The 16,823-nt window shown below is 45.0% G+C and overlaps 1 long non-coding RNA gene and 1 pseudogene across 1 annotated transcript; both read right to left on the reverse strand.

The window, feature by feature from the left end:
• Positions 1–301: 301 nt before the first annotated feature.
• On the reverse strand, positions 302–14,288 carry LOC131275598 (uncharacterized). Its single transcript, XR_009183015.1, has 4 exons — positions 14,169–14,288; positions 7,066–7,447; positions 3,184–3,308; positions 302–779 (listed from the first exon to the last, which is right to left on the reverse strand). It is a non-coding gene; the product is annotated as an uncharacterized lncRNA (long non-coding RNA).
• On the reverse strand, positions 13,572–13,690 carry LOC111761488 (5S ribosomal RNA; annotated as a pseudogene).
• Positions 14,289–16,823: the final 2,535 nt, after the last annotated feature.

A 16,823-nucleotide genomic window follows, 5' to 3' on the forward strand; every position in this document is an offset into this window, starting at 1 on the left:
TACTATAAAACTATTGTGACTAGTAACAGAAGAAATTATAGCACTGAGGAGGAAAAAGTGGCCACAGTAGGTGCTAAGGGCCGGGAGAGGGAAGAGATGTGATGAGGGGGCATTTTTGGGACTTCGAGTTGTCCTAAATGATTTTGCAGGGTCAGGTGCTGGACTTTACATATCCTGCCTTAACCCACTGAATGTACTGGGGGAGAGTGTGAACTACAGGGTTAACTATTATCTATGCAGTGCAGCAGTGCTCCAAAATGTGTTGACCGAGTGCGATGACTGTGCCGCAATGATGGGGGAGGTTGGTTGGTGTGGGAGGAGTACGGTGAGGGGGTGGGGGGATATACGGGAACCTGTTACATTTTTTAATGTAACATTGTTCTGTGTGTGATGTATATATCTTCCAAAAAATACAATTTACAAAAATGATGGGGTAGGGGTGGGGAAAGGAGTATATGGGAACTTCTTATGTGTTTTATGTTTTTTAATGTAACATTCTTTGTGATCTATTAACTTTAACTTAAAAAGTGTAAAAATAAAAAAAAAATAAAAATAAACCTGAAAATAAAGAAGGAAATGAAGGAAACGTCATGGCTGCAGCTCGAGAAGGAGGCAGCCGGCTGCAGTCCTGCAGGCCCTGGTGAACTCTCGAAGGACACAGCCCCTCTCATCGGAGTGGGGAGTTGTTGAAAGGCTTCAAGGTACAAGTGGCTGACAGTTCTGTCCTTTGCCTTTTTCCACCAGATACGCAGAAGATGTTGGAAGCTTGTCATGGGAGGCTGTGGGTATGGGAAGGAGTAAGCATGACAAAGAATACTATGTAACTATGTAGGAGTACAATTTGTGTAAATACATTTATTAACAAGCAAATAAAGTAATCCTTGCTCTCAAAAAAATCTGCTTCTTCAAAATCTGAATGCTCATGGACTCTACAAAAAGTGTATTTGCATAATTGAAGAAGCGCGTTGATGTATTACATTTCTGGAGCCCTCGTGGGCCCTTCCCAGGGGTCTAGCTAATGACTCCAGTTGCTTCTTTCCATCCAGGCACACTCCATAAACATTGTGGCTAATATGTCTGCCCGAGGTCTAAATATCTGAAGAGTGAAGCTGAAATTTTGCCAGTATTCCTGTGGTTCTAAGGCTGCCTGAAGTTAACTGTGACAAACTAGCCATTTTAGTGAATCATCTGAGCAGTAGCCTCAGCAGCACTGGTGCAAATTTTTTCAAATTGACATGAAGGAAGTCATAGATCTCTGAGCTGAAACATGCTATTGTAGTTTTCTGTGTGCCAAGAAAGCTAAAGAAAATAAGTGTACCAAGCCAGCGTGAATGCAGAATTCACAGCAGAGCATGAATATACGAGCTTTGCTTGCAGGATGTAGGATGGGTATATCTACATTTACAGGAGGCTGGATTCTTGCAATGGTTTTTAAGTAATCTTAAAATCTATGGTTCATACTGGGAAATGGTAAGAAAACTTCAGGAAACAAAACAGGAGGAATGTTCACACTAAATGTACAAAGGGCAAGTGACAGAAGTGACCTAAAAGCTAAATTGTCTGCAGTGTCGCATGAATTACCTCAGTTAATAGTCATATCAGTTCTTGAAAGAGGTGGTACTATTATCTCTGTTTTACAAATGAGGCTATTGAAGAAGTAAAGTAATTTGCCCAAGTAACAGAATTAGCAATTTATTCAGTTAGAGTCTGAGTTATGAATTAAGCTTAACCACAGTGCTGTCCCTCGGGTTAAAGTTGGACCCCGACTGCAGAAAGTGACCCCAAAAAAGGGAGACTCCCTTTCTGGAATATAGGAGACTTTCGGTTTAAAAAGATAGATTAAATACTGCAATTTGTTAAATTAGAAGTATCTACATTTAACTAGCCTCCTCCTAAAACTTATTTACAGACTCAAAGTAACTGCAAAACCTGTTGTCAGTGAGAAAACGAGGGGAGACCTTGGACTGCCTACTGCCGATTGCACTCAGATACTAGGCCCCTAAGGCAGCATTTAGTAATGCACATTTTTCAGGGAAAGGCAAAAATCCAAGGATGGCGCTATGCTGTACCTAACAAAAATAAAGGATTTTGACAGTGTTACTTGACATAAGCTAAAAATAAAAAACAAAAAAAAAGAGGGAGTTTTTTGCCACAGGAGACACTTATTAAATATTTGGCTAAAGCACCACAAATTAAAAGTTCTGACGAAGTAAGTATGGGTCAAATCCTAAGGTCTGTCTTTTTCATCAAGTGAAAGACCTCCATTATCTGCTTGTTTTCCACAGAAATCGTGCCTCACCCTCAATCTGACTCCTACTGGCTAAGTTTATCTATTTGCCCTTTATAACCTTTCTTGATTCTCTTTGTCTTTGTTATTCTCCACTTGCCTCCCATTCCCCAGCTTCCACATGTACCCAAATACATGCTTAGTTTACTTAATCTTTAATATGATTTGTTAATTCCATTACATGCATGCTGCATATGCTGCATATTTTCTCTCCTTAGATTTGAGTGTTTACCACTCTTCTACCCACCCCTGCCTCTCTCACTCTTCCCATTTGTAGCAGTTTGATATTACTGGTGAATTCCAAAAAGAAATATTGGATTGTGTTTGTAAACTGTTCTCGTCTTCTGGGTGTATAGATATATTAGGGTGTGTTGGATTTGGAGGTTTTACTTTACTTGATGAAATAATGACTAAGCCTTTGATTGGGCCACTTCAGTAGATGTTGAGTCCCCGCCCCCTCAGTGGATGGGAACTCACAGAGAAACTGCACCGCAGAGAAGGGAGGTTGGAGTTTTGATATTGGAGCCCGGGAAGTAAGCACACAGAGGAGCAGAACAGCTGAGCCCAGAGAGAATCGAGCCACGGGGAGAGAGACAGAGCCGGTATCTGATAGTCAACAGCTGGCCTTGTGGAGCAAGCAGGGCAGCTGAGCCTGGAGAGAAACAAGCTCCAGAAAGAGTGGAACCCAGGAAGCCTGAACCCTCACAGACGTCAGCAGCCATCTTGCTCCAACACTTGGCGACAGACTTTGGTAAGGGAAGTAACTTATGCTTTATGGCCTGGTAACTGTAAGCTTCTACCCCAAATAAATACCCTTCATAAAAGCCAGCTGATTTCTGGTATTTTGCAGCAGCATCCCTTTGTCTGACTAATACACCATTATGCCAATAACTTACCATTTCAAGAAAGTCTTCCTGGACCAATCTGAAGGAATCTGTTATAACTATTCTAGTAGAGGGTTGTAGAGAAGAAATAAATCAGGCCAATAAATATATTTCTTCTTTCTCCTTTCAGTAGGCCTCTGAAATAGAGAAAATTAGAATATCTGTGTACCAGTACTTGCATTCAGGTACACTACACACACACAAGCCAGTCACACACAGACATGAGCCAGAGAGAAGCATCCTGTTTAATTATACAAGTTGGGTTTTTTTATTTTTTATTTTTGGTGTTTTTAACCAACTATTAATTAACTGATATGAATGGAAAATGTGTCATTAATAATTTAACACAAATATTAGTTATTGGGGTTCTGGAAAACTAGTGAAACAGTTGTGCAAATATGTCCCTCAGAGAACGTGTAGACATGCCGGAGGGAAAGAAAATGCAGCAAAGGGCTAATTTGGGGTCACACTCAAAACTTATTTATCATAGAAGTTAGAAGAGCAACGACCTCTGGGGGTGAGCAATTCCTGTGAAAACGGACTGGGAAGCCAGGGAAGGCCTTGTGGAGGTTGGGTCTCCTGACCTTGGCAGTTGTGTGTGTGCCTGTGTAACTTCCTCGAGTTTTGCACTTAAGATACGTGTGCTTTACAGTATGTAAGTTATTTTTCAAGAAACATTTTTTAAGTTATCAAAAATAAAGACCCATAAGGTAGGTTTACTATCAGGTATTAATTTCCTACTATGTCAGGTAATCTACACATTTTTCTTAAGCTCTTTGACGTTCTGGAAAAGTATATATAGTCCTTCTCTCTCTCTTTTTTTTTTTTTTTTTTTTTGAGGTACCAGGGCCAAGGATTGAAACTGGGACATCATAAGTGGGAAGCCAGCACTCAACCACTGAGCCACATCGGCTCCCCTGAGCTGGTTTTCCCATTTGTTTGCTTGTTGTTTTGTTGTTGTTGCTGTTGTTTGTTTCTAGGAGGCATCAGGAACTGCACCTAGGACCTCCCATGTGAGGAGTAGGAGCTCAACCATTTGAGCCACATCCACTCCTTGTCCTCTTCTTTTAATGAGAAATTATTGTTTAAAAAAAAGCTCATTTTATAAAGTCAACATGGAAAGAGCTAGTTGTTAATGTATTAAAATCTCAAAAATAAAAAGATAACCAAGGTTGCTCCCACCAGTAAAGCATGGTGAAGGAAATTATGCCCATCAATTTCTCTCCCATTCTTTTACCCCAAGTCTCAGGCACAAGCTGAGAGCAGTTCATTTGTATCTAAGAAGGAAAATATCCCTTGTAGGAAATTAGGTATATATTCAAATATTCATTGACTATCTACTATAAGCAAAGGTAAATCCAAATTTAGGGACTTATAGTTAATAGAAGTACAGATGACTATTTAAGATAAAATGAATACATTTATGAATGCACAATTATTTACAGTCTATACTTATTTATGAGAGGGGAGATTATAATAAATTACAGAATTTAGCAATATTAAAAAACATCACAAATCTGGGGAAAAATTAATTAATTGCCTGACAACACCTCTAACATATATATTTGCCTGGATTTTCATCTGCATACTCTTTGCCAAAACTATTATGATATCTTTTGTAGAAAAAATAAAAGATAATTCTTGCCTCCAACATTGTTGTCTGAAATGTGTTATTTATCAATAAATGCTTAGCACTGTTTTTTGTTCTTCATAACTTACAGGGAATATGAATTACATTTACTGGATTGTAAAACTGGGGGGATGCTCTAAAGTGTGCTTTGAATATAAGCTGTAAGATTTTAGAATACTTCAATTATCTTGTGTGCTTGCTATCTGAAGTATTTTTTAAGTGATATTGAATACCTAGTTTGTTGTCAGTGTCCTCACTGCACTGGCCTATTTTAGTTTTAGGTTATCTTGCTCAATGTCAGTGTTTTGTTTCATATGATCAGGAGATTGAAAATATTTCCAGTGGGTTCGTATGCTCTAATCCTCTTAATTTATTGGTTTATCAAACATCAAGAGTTTATTCACCAGGCAAAGCTCATCTCTTTCTCTTAATGTGTTACTGAACTCATATGATCTGTTATTTTGGTTAAAATTTATACCAAAATATTGCCATGTTTCCATTGTTTTTTTAAAACTCATCTTTATACTTTTTCCATAATGCTCCTTTTATCTGAATTTTCTGTTTAGTTAATTGTTGGATACACATGTACTATTTAGGGTTTGGCTGGTAAGTGAAAGAACATAAACGTTTTCTTCCTGTGTCCACGCAGGCGTCGGCCCTTTCTCCCGTGCTTGACTGACCTGCCCGCGTCCTGGGCATCTGAGCAGCGGCTACTCCACTCCCGCGTGAATCCGCCGGTGGCAGGTGCAGGAGGCTGAGTCAGGAAGCCCCCAGGGCACTTGTCCTCAGCCTCAATCCACGTGCCAGGCAGGACCCAGGTGCATGGAGGACCTCCTGAAGGCGCTACCTTTAGTTAAGGGGTTGCCCGACGGAATATGGGACCCCTTACTCCAGATCCCTGGAGAGTTTTAGGGGCGGGATAAATTCAGATACAGAGAAGCTCCAGGGAGGAGCGAGAAGTCAGCGAGCACAGGCAGAGCAGACGCCGGAGAAGTGGGCAAAAGCCTGGGGAGGGCGCGGGCCTGGCACTGCAGGGAGGGCACCGCCTGGGCAGGGCATGGCCTGGCCAGCCCCTGGCCTTGGACTTCCAGCCTCAGTGACCTGGAACCTTCAGCCCCATTGTGCAGCCAGCGGGCGGCCTTTGTCCTGCGGCCCGGCAAGCCGCGAGCCATGCGCTTGTGTTCCTAAAAGCTCTTCTAATGCCAAGAGGACTGGGAATGACTCAACTGTACAGGAAAGTGACTCCGAAGTAAGGGAAGATATTCTACAAAGTCAAATGAAATAATTCAGCAAGTGAACCTGCCCTCAGTTCAATGGTAAAAGTGCCTGCGGCCCTCCAGGTCACCTAGCTAGAAGGGCAGGACCACGCGTGCTGAGATGAACGTGGGGAAGAGGCAGGCGTCTTACTGGTAGTGGATAAAATAGCTTCCTTTTGTAAATTTTACAAAATCGCGTAACCTTGTGACTTAACCATCTATACTCAAATTTCTGAGGACTTCCTATTGTCAAAATGAACCTGTAGCACAGGTGTTTGGGCTCCTTCCCTGGAGGTTCTGATTGGACAGGCTTAGAGAAGGCTCCTGGATGGTTCCGTGAGTGTCCAGGTGATTCCTGTCCTTAGAAAGGTTTGAGCACTACCGCAGCCTCTGCCAGGGACAGGTGAAGCGTAACACATGTCTACTGCTTCGTTGCACACCAGTGGCTTGTGAGTCTAACTAACCTGATATGCAATCTGATTCACTGAGGCTACCACGTGTTTGTGCTTTTAGCATCAGAGCCTGGGTGCACTGGGAAGTTCTGCAATTGCTGAGGAAAGTGCCGGGGAACACATCCCTGGAGAGAAATGCTGCCCTTTATGTGACTATCATAATTAAATGCATCCATCTTTGCATGCCTATTTACAACAATTACTGCTACAAAATTGTTCTCAATCTCCTATCCCGTGTATTTCAGGACCTAGAAGTGATGTGAGCATCTTTGTTCCCTGATGCTGTTTCTGAATTAGTCAGAGTTCAGTCTGGGAGCACAACCTCTGCAGTTGCCAAGATTGATTACAGGAATCAGATCACACACAAATGTTAAGGAGGAGGTGGAGAAGAAAGTTTCTGGAGGGAGGAGTGAGAGGATCAGACAAAGCTACGAGCCAGTTCTAAGTGATGGTGCAGGTGGACCAGGGAAGCTTATAGAAAAATCAGAGGGGCCATACACACCCAGTACCAAAGATGGAAGTGCAAAGAGGGAGCTTGTCCACAGGAACCTCCTACCTCCACGGCGCTACCATCCCTGCATCTGAGGCTCCTGCTGGCCAGCTGACCCGGGCGTCAGAAGGGGAGCCAGGTGTGAAGTGGGGGATGATGAGGATAAGTCCACCCAAGGGCACCTCAGGGGTGGCCTTCTCTGAGCACAGTGGCTTCTAGGGGTGAAGTCTGCATGCATCACATCGGCCTTCCAGATAGCGTGCACGTTCATCTTTGGGCTGAGTTTAAATCTAGAACCATCCAGGGACAGGGTGTCTAGGAAATACACCAGCCAAACCACCTTGATATAGCACAATACGCTTCACTGAGGCTCTTGAAGAAATCCCTGTTCATTAGTGAATCCATGGAAATTTGTTAGTAAGTGGTATGCTGATGAATGTTTAAATGCCTGTGTGGTAGAAAAAAAAATAAGTAAATAATCAAGACTTCATTTATAGTTTCTGCCAAGCTCTATCTAAAAAATACTTCTTCCAAGGTCAATTTCAAGCATTACTATGATGTCCCTGAATGCCAGGTTAGGAAGAGGTGCTAAAATTTGTGTCTCCTTAACTAGTGTGAACCAGTTGCAGCCCTCCTGTTTACTGATGACAGCAGGTATACTTCTTTATCACTCTTCCTTGACTCAATTTAAGAATTAGCAAGAGGAATACAGGTTTTTCTCCTTCTACCCACTCTGCTGCGTTAAGACAGTTCTCAGTGACTTAAAAATCCATAGATCCTCCATTTTTCTTGATCTGTTTTTCAGGACAAATATTCATTCCTTCGCTCTAATTCAGTACTCAACTCATGATCATACCATTACATATGTGTGTATATATATATGTAATATATATTTATATCATGCACACATATATACACACATCATTACATATAAAGACATATGTATCTATATTATACATGTGGTGTATATATGGGGACATTTCTCCTCCACAGAAATGGCATGGCCTGTAGTTGTAACTTAATACATTTTGAAGTCCACTGTGCTGGGCCTAGACTAAGCCCTTTTAGTTTAGAGATTTGTGTTTATCAGGAATAGGAAATTGTATTGAATTAATCTATGATACTCTGGCTATGTGTTTCTCTCTTCATCTCTCTTCCTAAAACTCTTGCCTCTGTGCTGTAATCGATTTTTTGAATCTTTATTTTCCAAGGAAATTATTCCTTTCATTTAGGTATTGGAAAGCATTTGAATAGAGTTAGTTTTAATTAGTCTCATACTTTTACTCTGAGTAATAAGTCTTTGAAATTATTTTACACGGTTTCCTAATTTGAGTTTTATAAATTTATTTCTGAGTAAAGTAATATATCCATTTGACAAACAAAGCAATTTAGTAACCAGCATGAAGCATTCATGTACCTACTTAATATATTCAGATACTAATTGTATTGTTTATAAGTGAAATCATTAGGTTCAAAACACATCTGGCTAATTGTGTTTTTTTTTTAACTTCTGCCCTTTAAAATTTGTTGTGAATGATATTTATTAGCAGTTAATGAGTGTCTTCAAAAATGCACTTGAAAAATCACTTTTTTGCTTGACATGTTTTTTATTTTTTTTTTGAATTTTACTTTTAAAATGTGTGTCTCTTTAAATAGTCTGTTGAATTTTGTAAGATCATGGTATTGCCTTATATTATCAGAATCATCAAGATGCCCAGGTTTTCATTCATTTAAAATCTTTATTTTTTAGCCATCATTTGCCAGATTATGGAAATTTATAATGTCAATTTAAACTCTAAATCTATGGCAACAAAGATCTGGAAATTCTGTTTCCAGAAAAATATGCAGAGTTAATAATGCAGACAAGGCTCTTTGCCTTAGTACCAACCACTTGGATGGCTGCTCTCATAATTTTGTAGTAAACTTATTTTCTATCTCTCTATTTCCAAGTTTTTTCATTCATTTGTTCCAAAGTTTCATAAATAAGTTTCAGATACTTCGTGTGAAATTACGTAAACCTTTGCAATCTGAGCAGAAACATATTGGGAAAGTGTATTATTTCTCTTGTAATCACCTAACACCCATTCTCTTTGTTCCCTCTTTCTGAAAGTCCTATCAGTTAGGTGTAGGAGAGCTAATTGATCCTCACTGAAAAATGAGGAAGTAGGTTATAGATTCTTTAATCTTCTTCTTGTCCTAAAAATGTGTTGTTGTGTTTTTTTCCTAGTAAGAAGCTAAAACTAGAAGTACAATAAAATTTCATATGTAACAAAATCTCTAAATAAAAGCATTGAGGATTATATCCCATTCCCCCTCCGTGCTCTGAGAGCCGGGGCCTCCGCTGGGCGGAGAGTGTGGATCTGCCCCAGTGCCTGGAATGACGGGCTGCCTCCAGCAGGCGTGGAGGACACAGCATCAACCCACAGACGACACGCAGACTTTGGGATCTAATGGAGCTTTCCCTGATATGTTTCAGACTTGCTGTTTTCCTTCTAATTTCTTCTTCTGCAATGCAAACATCTGTCCTAAGACTAGTCCCATCATTGTGCGTTGGAAGCAAATATGTTGTTTTCCAGGTTTCACAGGTCTATCCACAAAAGGAAAGGAAGTTTGCTCCAGCATGGACCATACCTATAACTGATTTTTTCAAAATATGTTTTTTTAAGGAAGTTTTGAACTTATAAAACAATCATGCACATGTGTGGAATTCCCATACAACACCCCTCCCCCAATACACTACATTGTTGTGGAACATTTGTTACAGATTTTGAGATATTATCAGACTATTAAGACTAACTATGATCCATAGCACACATTTGGCATACTTTTTCCATCTCTCCTATTATTAACACAGTACATCTTTGGCATGACGCGAGAGTTTTACAGTATTGCTCTTAACTATAGTCTATAGGTTACACTAATTGTGCTTTTCCCAAGCTTCTCCACATTCTCACCTCCTTGCAATAGTGATGTACACTTGTTCTAGTTCACAGGAGGACATTCTTGCATTTGGACTATTAACCACAATTCTCATCCACCTCTGGGTTCACTATGTCATTCAGTCCCTAGACTATTCTCTAGGTTTCTTTCAATTGACATTTACATCCCTAGACTATGCTTTTCAGCCACATTCCCACTTAAAAAACAGCTTCATTAGTTCTACTCACAGTCATGTGTTACCATCAACTTCATCCATTTCCACATTTTTACAGTCAAGTTAATTAAAACAAAACCTTCTACATATATTAAGCATCAGTATACCTTCTCAGGCTTCCTCTTATCTCCTAATAACCTACACTCTAGGTTTTAACTCCATGTGATTATTCTTCGTATTTAGTTCATGTTAGTGAGACCATGCAATATTTGTCCTTTTGTGCCTGGCTTATTTCACTTAGCATAATGTTCTCAGGGTACATCCATGTTATCACTTCTGTCCCAATTTCATTTATTCTTATAGCAGCATAGTATTCTATCATATGTATATAATTAGGAATAAACTTTAGTTTATCCATTCTTTCATTGATGGGCACTTGTGTTGTTACCACTTTGGGCAATTGTGAATAAAGCTGCTATGGACATCAGTGTCTGTGTCACAGTTTTCAGTTCTTCTGGAAATATTCCTAGTAGAGGAAATGCTAGATCATTCGGCAGTTCTATATTTAGCTTCCTGAGGAACCAGTAAACTGTGTTCCACAGAGGCTGCACCATATTACAATGCCACCAACAGTGAAGGAGTATTCCTATTTCTCCACATGCTCTCCAGCACTTACTGTTTTCTGTTTTTTAAATAATGGTCATTCTGTGCAGGGTGAGGTGTTATTTCATTGCTGTTTTGATGTGTGTTTCCCTGATAGCTAGGAATATTGAACATTTTTTCATGTGCTTTTTTCGCGATTTGTATTTTCTCTTTGGAGAAATGTCTTTTTAAGTCTTTTGCCCATTTTAAAAATTGGATTGCTTGCTCTTTTATTGTTGAGTTGTATAATCTCTTTATATGAATGGAAATCAAACCCTTATTAGATATGTGGTTTCCAAATACTTCCATTGAATGGGCTGCCTTTTTACTTTCTTGATGAAGTCCTTAGAATCACAGAAGTATTTTTGTTTGAGGAGGTCCACTTATCCATGTTTTCTTTCATTGCTCATGCTTTTGGGGCAAGGTTTAAGAATCCACCACCTACCACCAGTTCTTGAAGATGTTTCCCTACATTTACTTCTAGGAGCTTTTGAGTTAATTTTTTGTATAAACTGTGAGATAAGGGTCCTCTTTTTTACTTTTGGATATGGATATCCAGTTCTCCCAGCACCATTTATTGAATAAATTGTTCTGCCCTGGCTGGGTGGGTTTGACAGCCTTTCAAACACCACTTGGCATAGATATGATGGTCTGTTTCTAAACTATCAGTTCTGTTCCATTGGTCTATGTGTCTATCTTTATACCAGTACCATGCTAATTTTTTTTTTTACCACTTTAGCTATGTAATAAATTTATAGTTCAGAAGTGAGAGTCCTCCAACTTTGCTCTTCATTTTTAAGATGTTTCTGGTTATTTGGGGCCCCTAACTCTTCCAAATAAATTTGATAATTGTATTTTCTGTTTCTTTAAACAATTTTTTGGGATTGCACTGATCTGTGTATCAATTCGGGTAGAAATGACATCTTAATAATATTTATTCTTCCAATCCATGAGCATGGAATGTTCTTCAATTTATTATTTTAAGTTTTGTTTATTTGTCTGTTTTTACCAAGGCATTGTAGTCTCCTAGATATAAGTGCTTTATATCCTTGGTTAAAAACTTAACCTAAATATTTGATTCCTTGGTCACTATTGTAAATGGAATTTTTTTCCTGACTTCCTTCTCTGATTGCACATTACTAGTGTATAGAAACACTACGGATTTTTGCATATTAATCTTGCATCCTGCCCCTCTGCTGAAATTGTTTATTAGTTCTAGCAGCTTTGTTACAGGTTTTTCAGGACTTTCTAGGTATAGGAGCATATCATCTCCACATAGAGATCTTGATGCCATTTATTTCTTGTTGTTGGCTGATTGGTCTAGCTAGAACCTCTAGCACTAAATTGAATAAGAGTGGTGACAGTGGACATCCTTGTCTTGTTCCTGGTCTCTGCAGGAAAGCTTTCAGTCTTTCACCATTGAAGAAAATATATGGCCTTTACCATGTTTAGAAAGTTTCCTTTTATCCCGATTTTTGTAGTACTTTTATCAAGAAAAGATGGTGCATTTTATCAAATGTCTTTTCTGTGTCAATTGATAAGATCACGTGATTTCTCTTCTCTGGTTTATTAATGTAGTGTATTATGCTGACTGAGTTTCTTGTGTTGAACCAAACTTGGATGCCTTGTATAAAGTCCACTTTGTCATGATGAATAATTCTTTTTAATGTGTTGTTGGATTTAATTAGCAAGTATCTCCCTAGGGATGCGGTTTCCTTCAGGTCTCCCGCTAGCGAGACCCGGCCTCCGCACACCTGCCCGCCGCCAGTGACACCCTGGAACGCTGGGCCTCGGTCTCCCAGCCGCGAGCCCAACTGGCCGCGGAGCCGGGCTGCCAGGACCAGCGCCTCTGCTCGCCGAGCCCTCGTGTGCCCTCGTGGACCGAGCACAGATCCCGGCCCACGGGCGAGGCCCCGGGCTGCTGCTGGGGCCAGAGGGGCACGGGCCAGAGGCCTCGCGGGCAGCGGACCGGCGGGTGTCCGCCGTGCAGGGCAGGGAGTTCTGGCCCTAGTGGGCCCGGGTGGCGGGTGCTGGTGTTCGGCTGGACCAGGCGCGGAAGGCACCGGCCCGGGACCCGGGCTCAGCCAGGTGGGACCCGGGCTCAGCCAGGTGGGTCCCGGGCTCAGCCAGGTGGCCCCCTGGCGGCCTCCGCCTCCCCCGGCGGTGTGTTCAGGCGCCTTGGGCTCTGAATGCCGCCAGCCCCGTGCGGGAGAAGCGATGGGCCCTGGGCACGTGTGCTAGTGTCCGTGCGTGCGTGCGCCTGTGTGTCTGCTTCGTGGGCTCCGGATCGTGTCCCATTGCTCGGCACAGGGGTACAGACCGCACTGGCCGAGGGAGAGCGCCGCCCGCTTCCCCGCTGCCTGAGAGGCCACAGGGCGTGGGCGGCTGGTTGGGTGGGGCCTGTCGCCTGGGCTCAGGGGGCCACAGGAAGTCTGTGGCATGGGGCCCATCGGCGTGGTGCCAGGCAAGGCAGGGAAAGGCGAGAAGGGGCAGGCCCGGTGTGCACGGTTCCAGGGCACGGGCCAGAGGCAGGGCCCGCCGGACGCCGACAGGTCTAGCGGGCCTGGGCTGTTGGGCCCAGGCGCAGTGGGCGCGGGCCCCTGCGTGCCCCAGCCAGGTGTGGGTTGGTGCGGGGCTGCGAGCTCCTAAAAAGGACTGGGTGGCCGCTGCCTGCGTGGCTGCCTGCGAGGCTGCCTGCGAGGCTGCCTGCGCGGGTTGGGGTGGGGGGCCAGGGGCCCGGGGCCTGCATACCTGGCCCTGAGGGCTGCGGGGAGACGGGCTCGGGGCGGGCAAAAGGAGCGCGAGCGAGAGGTGGAGAGGGGCGGTGCGTGGCAAAAGCCTACAGCACCCGGTATTCCCAGGAGGTCTCCCATCCAAGCACTAACCAGGCCCGACCCTGCTTAGCTTCCGAGATCAGAGGAGATGGGGCGCGTTCAGGGTGCTATGGCCGTCGACGCCGGCTGCCCCAAGAGCCCGCTCCACGCCGCCGCCCTGCCCACCAGCCCGCCGCTCTGGCCTCGGGCCCCACCTCCCCCGCACGCCACTGGCTCCCGGGACCCCCGCCGCTCGCCTGCCCTCACGCCCCCGGCCCCTGCTCCGCCCTCGGGCCCACGGCGCGGTCCCCGCGCCACAGACGGCTCAGTCCGCGGACGGCGCCCTGCAGACCCCCGACCGCCACGCGCACCCCCGTTGCCAGCCCGGCCGGCCCCCGACTCTCCCGCAGCGACCGCCTCAGGCGCGAGCGCAGGCGGCGCCTGCCTGCCCGCCCGCCGGCCCGGCCTCACCACCCCGCGCCCGGGCCAAGCACCTGCCACCACGCCCAGTCGGCAACCCAGAGCCGGTACCGTCGCGCCCAGGAGGCGGGGCCAACCAGGGCCCGGCCTGCGGGCCGCCCCCCCACTCACACACGCCCGCACCCCGAACGCCTTCCCACCGGAGGTCGGGCCCTGCGCCCTGGGCCGTCGCAGCGGGTCCCCGCGTCCAGACCTTGTGTTCCCGGCCCCGCCGGGCTCTGCCCTCGACCGGCGGGGCCGCCCTCAGGAGCCACGCCCACCCGGAGGGCGGGGGTCGCCCCGCACGGTGCTCGGCCTTCCTGCCACACAGCCGCGCTGTGCGCGGGAGCGTCCGCTCTCCCTTGGAGCGTCGGCCACGAGCCGGCGTCGGATGCGGGCGGCCGCGCTGGCTGCAAACGCCCACCGCGGGGCCAGGCGGAGAGCGGAAGGTGGCCGGATCGGGGCCAGGCTGTCCGCAGGCCTGCGCAGCTGGGGCCAGAGCAGAGGCCCTTGCACCTGGCACCGGGGGCTGCCCAGCCGCAGCGGGAGGCCCCGAGGCGCACGCAGCGGAAGCGCCCCCGGGCCGCGGCGGTGGGCGTGGCCTCGGTGCCCGCGCACCTGCGCCTGGGCCCTGCGGGCTGCCGTGGGCACGGGCCTCCCCTCGCAGAGGCCCTGGGCCGCAGAGCTGGGGCCCCGGCCCGCTGCCCTGCCACCCCGAGCCCCTCCAGGCGTCCCGGCCTCAGCCGGCCTAGGCCTCGCTGTCCCCAGCGCCTGCTGACGGCGGAGCTCGCCCAGCTCCTGCAGATGCGCCTGGCGGGAGTCGAGGGCGACACGGCCGCCAGCTCGGCCAGACCTTCCAGAAGGCGCCTGGGTGCTTGCCGCCGGCGGGAGGGACCCTTGCAACCCACGCCGCTCGCCCCGTGGGGGAGATCCCCTCGGGAGGCCGCTTCCTTCAGGTCTCCCGCTAGCGAGACCCGGCCTCCGCACACCTGCCCGCCGCCAGTGACACCCTGGACCGCTGGGCCTCGCTCTCCCAGCCGCGAGCCCAACTGGACGCGGAGCCGGGCTGCCAGGACCAGCGCCTCTGCTCGCCGTGCCCTCGTGTGCCCTCGTGCCCCGAGCACAGATCCCGGCCCACGGGCCAGGCCCCGGGCTGCTGCTGGGGCCAGAGGGGCACGGGCCAGAGGCCTCGCGGGCAGTGGACCAGCGGGTGTCCGCCTGGGAGAGCAAGGTGCTCGGCCCGAGTGGGCCCGGGTGGTGGGTGCTGGTGTTGGGCTGGACCCGGCGGGGAAGGCACCGGCCCGGGACCCGGGCTCAGGCAGGTGGGACCGGGCATCAAAATAATACTGTTTTTGTAAAATATAAATTCAAATAAACTAGAGAGCTGGAAACAGATTAGCAGCTGTGTATGGTATTGGAAGCACAGAGAGATTGAGAGGAGACGAGGTTTTTTTGGTTGGCTGTTTTTTTTAATTTTTATCATTATTGTAATAAGGAAAATGCTCTAAAAATGATTGAAGTAATGAATTCACAACTATGCGATTACACCAAATACCACTGAGTGTATACTTTGAATGGATTCTATTTAAGAGTTTCATTAAAATTGGTTTGTTAAAAAAATGAAGATAGAAATTCAATTAAAATAATTTAGTTGAATGGAAAGAGTGTAAAATAAGATTATTTTATATAAATAAGTTTTCTAACAACTTAAGAGTCAGCAAATTATAAAAATCAAACAACAAACTTAAGAGTCAGGATGGCAATATACTTTCACATTCGCTTAACTTGAATTTCTTTAAATTTAAAACATTCCCTTAAACAATGTGCATTTAATTTCAAATAGACATTTTTTGAAGTTTAACACAGTACACTCATTTCTTAATTTAACATCAAAGGCTTAGATCATGGAGATCTTCAATAGGCAGTGATATATAATTTTTCTATGACAAAGAAATTCAATTATGGACATTTCCGGGCTCTGAGACAATAATATTCTCGTGAGTGAGCCCATGTTAGCGGTTACTTTGCTTTGTCACTTATGTATTCTGTGAGAAAAAATAACCTATGTGCAAGAGCCATGTTGATGAATTTGAGGTAGTTTATGGTTGTGGCCATTGTGGATGTCATGGTTCTATTTGCATGTTCAATTAGAAAAAGTCATCATGAAAATCCCTTAATTTATATTCTCTTTACAATATAATTTTTCATGTAATATAATGGTAGTGGAAAAAAGAGTATCCATTGTCTCACATTGGTTGTCTGTCTTGGTCCATTGACAATTGGATTTTTGTGACTTTCTTAGTTTTATATGAAAATTTAGGGTCACTCTCTTCTTTTCCTCACTTCTCCCCAAGGGAAAAGGAATGACCCTTCTGTTTAGTGAGAGTCTTATATTCATTGCATTGGTATATAATAAGCAGAGCCATTGTGGTGTGGTCCTGCCATTCAAACCATTATTTGAAGTCCTCTTTGTCTATTATTCTTATATGAATAGACCTCTCTCTTTCTTTCTTAATGTTTTGGCTGCTTACAGGTACCTTGGGAGTTCCAGCTTTGGCCCTGCCACTTTCTGGGTAAATGAATTTGGAATCTATTTTATGTTTATTTCACTCTGAATTTTTTTGCATGCATACCTCAGCATATAAGTAAGTCCCAAGTTCTAACAGGATAAGAGAAAAAGCAAGGCAAACAGGGCTTACTAAATTTACCCGAAGTCAGATTACCAACAGCCCTGCCTCTTTCAAGAGTTATAAGTTATTTTTCCAAATTTAAAATGCGAAATTTCATTTCCCTTCTGGCTAGTGACCTTCTCTTTA

This window comes from Dasypus novemcinctus, chromosome 23 (genome assembly GCF_030445035.2).
Source record: "Dasypus novemcinctus isolate mDasNov1 chromosome 23, mDasNov1.1.hap2, whole genome shotgun sequence".
In the NCBI taxonomy this organism is placed as follows: Eukaryota; Metazoa; Chordata; class Mammalia; order Cingulata; family Dasypodidae; genus Dasypus; species Dasypus novemcinctus.